Source organism: Nycticebus coucang, chromosome 5 (genome assembly GCF_027406575.1).
Source record: "Nycticebus coucang isolate mNycCou1 chromosome 5, mNycCou1.pri, whole genome shotgun sequence".
NCBI lineage: Eukaryota > Metazoa > Chordata > Mammalia > Primates > Lorisidae > Nycticebus > Nycticebus coucang.
In genome coordinates this window covers 24,255,247-24,259,355 of record NC_069784.1, presented here as the reverse complement: position 1 = coordinate 24,259,355, position 4,109 = coordinate 24,255,247, and the positions used below count along the sequence as shown (strand labels likewise).

The 4,109-nt window shown below is 42.1% G+C and overlaps 1 non-coding gene across 1 annotated transcript; it reads left to right on the top strand.

Moving 5' to 3' along the window:
* Positions 1-2,236: 2,236 nt before the first annotated feature.
* On the top strand, positions 2,237-2,297 carry LOC128586996 (U7 small nuclear RNA). The gene has a single exon (XR_008380435.1). It is a non-coding gene; the product is annotated as a U7 small nuclear RNA (small nuclear RNA).
* The last annotated feature ends 1,812 nt before the right edge of the window (positions 2,298-4,109 follow it).

Below are 4,109 nucleotides of genomic sequence, written 5' to 3'. Positions count from 1 at the left end.
TCAGCTGTTAATAGTTCTTACTCCATAGTGGAGACTCAGACTTTTTCAGCTATTCCAGTCATTGTTGTTATAAAAGACCCTCTTGGGCGGCGCCTGTGGCTCAGTGAGTAAGGGCGCCGGCCCCATATGCCGAGGGTGGCAGGTTCAAACCCAGCCCCAGCCAAACTGCAACAAAAAAAAAAATAGGCGGGCGTTGTGGCGGGTGCCTGTAGTCCCAGCTACTCGGGAGGCTGAGGCAGGAGAATCGCCTAAGCCCAGGAATTGGAGGTTGCTGTGAGCCGTGTGACGCCACGGCACTCTACCGAGGGCAATAAAGTGAAACTCTGTCTCTACAAAAAAAAAAATAATAATAATAAAAGACCCTCTTGCTAGCGTAGCATGTAAACAGAGGTAGCTGAATCAGACCCACCATAATTGACTCTTGTAATTAGGATTCTGCAGTCCAGAGTCAGAGAATCAGGGAAGCAGCCTCCTTTAAGCCACCCTATTTCATTTTGGTGTGATACACATTTCACGTCCAAGAACAGAGTGCCAAGCTATTTCCCAGTTCTCCGGGTAGAAGCTGGAGCCAAATGGATTGTTTCTGATTCTTAAGAGAATTTTTTAAGCATATTTATACATCATGTAATTTCAGGCACTCAAACTTTGTTTATGTTATTCCCCCTCCCTAAACGGAATTTCCTTTCATCTCTGGTTAAAGTCAACTCTCTAACTACTACCTGCCCACATTCTCCATGTAACCAAGCTCACTGGTCCCACTTTAAATATATATCCCTAGTGCTGCCTACAGCCAGGCTATGTTTCCTTAGTTCATTCACCTTTCCACCCTTCATGCATTTTCTTTCTCCAGACCTTTGATATCTCTTCCCAATTCTCATTCTTAGCAGATGATCTTACTTCCTATTTCATTGTTAAAGGAGAAGTCATCAGAAGAAAACTGGCACAAAAAGCAGAACCCACCATGTTCTTTGAGCTTCCTTATTCATTTTTCTTCCACCCCAACTCTTTCTAGATCCTCTGGCCATTTTTAATCTTTTAGGCCACTGAAGAAAAGCAATGGAGAACTACTGAAAATAATAGCACTCTACCCAGGGGGACAGCTTGAGGCTCTGTCTCAAAAAAATAAAATAAAATAATGTGTTTGTTGTATTTGTAGTTTATTTCAAACAGCTGATGTAGTACCAATGCTTTTAAGAGATTTTTCTAACAGTGTTGTAGGCTATAAAATAGATACTGCTTTCTAGCTGGGCGTTGTGGCAGGCGCCTGTAGTCCCGGCTACTTGGGAGGCTGAGTCAAGAGAATCGCCTAAGCCCAAGGATTTGGAGGTTGCTGTGAGCTGTGTGATGCCACGGCACTCTACTGAGGACGATAAGGTGAGACTCTGTCTCTACAAAAAAAAAAAAAAAAAAATAGATACTCTTTCATTTAGAAATAGGGCAGAATTATCCTTCTCATCCACATCAATTTGAACATCCTCAAAGCCTTGAGGCTGTGGAGGTCATGCTACATGACATCCTAGGACTATCAGATAGTCTTCTTTCCAATATGAGACAGTATATTAATGTTCATTTAGGCAGTGGCTTTCAAAATTTTTATTGTTATTCTTGTTTATTTTTCACAGGAAGAATTACATGTTTTACGTCAAGACTTGGTACACACACAGTCACACATATGACTGAAATAAAGGTTTCACTAGACCAGACTTAGCTTTACAATATCCAACAATAAGTCCAAGCTCACAGTTTGGAAAATCCTACAATAAAGAATAATTAAAGGTAAAGGGAGCATATGTTCAGGGCAATTTGAATCTGGCTCCCAGGCTGCAGATCTCAACCTTACCCCAAATAAACCATCTACTTATATTTGCAAAAAGAAAGAATAAAGATGTTAATAGACAAAATCTTTAAGATTCCATGAACAACTAGATGAACATTAATCTGGAACCCACACAACTATAACCCCTACACACACACACGCACACACAAAGTGGCCACATGCATGATCAGCTGCTTAGCTAAGAATAAATGACTCCTGTGTTTATTTGTCTATGTGGTAAAAAGTAAAGCTGGTGGTAAAAAGAACAAGTAAGGTAAAATCAATTAGGGAAAGGGAAACAGCTCCTTCCTATTGTTCTTTTTTAGTCTTTACCAGCATAAACACTATCCAAATAGTCTCTGTATTACAACAGGCTAAAAATTGGGGTAAGGTACTAGATGGATTGTAAAACTTTATTCCCAGTGTTACAGCTCTTTAAGAATTTGTCTAGCAGGTTTTCTGGCACTCCCTGGAAACCTCCCTCCCCAAAAAAATTCTCTTAACAAATATTTACTGATTACTTAATATGTGCCAAGCACCATGCCAGGAGACCCAACGGTGAATAAGACAAACAGTGCTATTGCCTTCAGAAAGCTAATGTTCCAGACAGGGAGACAAACAAGCAGAATGGGATTAATGTTATGAAGAAAATAAAATCCAATGATAGAGAATAATAGGGGTAATCTGTTCTTTTCATCTATATCATTATTAATTACTACTGTTACTATTACAATTACAGTAGGAATTTGGAATCTATTCTGTGTCAAATGGTAGCCATCAAAAAGATTTAAACAGGGAAGTGACGTGATCTGGTTTTAAAAGAACATTAGACATTGCGTTGAGAATGTGTTGGAGGTACAGCAGAACTAGGAAAAGTGTTTTAGGAGTTCATGTAAAACGCGATGGGAGCTTGGGTTACAGTGGTGACAAAACTCTAAAATCTTGTTTTGTTTGTAATAACAATTAAAACGTACTTCTGGGCTTGGCGCCTGTGGCTCAAGCGGCTAAGGCGCCAGCCACATACACCTGAGCTGGCGGGTTCAAATCCAGCCCGGGCCCACCAAACAATAATGATGGCTGCAACCAAAAAATAACCAGGCATTGTGGCGGGTGCCTGTAGTCCCAGTTACTTGGGAGGCAGAGGCAGGAGAATCGCTTGAGCCCAGGAGTTGGGGGTTGCTGTGAGCTGTGATGCCACAGCACTCTACAGCTTGAGGCTCTGTCTCAAAAAAAGGTGACAGCTTGAGGGGCTCTGTCTCAAAAAAAGTACTTCTGAACATTGACTTAAAAGTCTTACTTATTTTGTCTCCAGAAGCATACTTTGCCACCTTTTTTTTTTCCCGAGATAAGAGTCTCACTATGTCACCCTTGGTAGAGGCATCACAGCTCACAGTAACCCTTAACTCCTGGGCTTAGGTGATTCTCTTGCCTCAGCCTCCTGAGTAGCTTGGACTAACAGGTGCCCGCCACAATACTCAGCTATTTTTTTGTTGTAGTTTGGCCAGGGCCAAGTTTGAACGCACCACCTTTGGTATATGGGGCCGGTGCTCTACTAACTGAGCCACAAGTGCCTCCCCTCTGCTATTTTGTTGTTGTTGTTGTCATTGTTGTTTAGCAGGCCCAGACCAGGTTTGAACTCATCAGCCCTGATACATGTGGCCGGCGCAGTAAACACTGAGCTATGTATGCCAAACCCTTTCCCACTATCTTTGCTAATTTATTTATTTATTTATTTAGATAAAGTGTTACTCTGTCACCCTGGGTAGAATGCTACAGTGTCAAGCACATAGCAACCTCAAACTCTTGGGCGTTAGCAATCCTCCTGCCTTGACCTCCCAAGTAGCCGGAACTACAGGCGCCAGCCTCCATGCCTAGCTAGTTTGTCTATTTTTAGTAGAGACAGGTTCTTGCTCTTGCTCAGGCTGGCCTTAAACTCCTGAGCTCAAGCAATTCACTCGCTTCGCCTCCCAGAATGCTAGGATTATAGGTGTGAGCCACTGTGCCTGGTTTTCGCTAAATAATTTAAATGCGAGGGTCCCAAACTGTGTGTGTGTGTAGGATGGTAGTGGTGGCTGCTTTTAGTATCCCAGGGCTTTCTAATTGTAAGGGTGTAGGAGTTGGTTGGAAGATAAAAGTATTGGAATAAGTTAAGACTGGTGGAAAGAAGAGGCTAATGCCAAAATGCTGTGCAGAATAAGGCAGAAGCACATATTGTAGTCACCTGGGAATTCTAGTTGGAAAGTGTTAGAGATTCTTTGTGTGTGTGTGTGTGACAGAGTGCCGTGTTGTCACA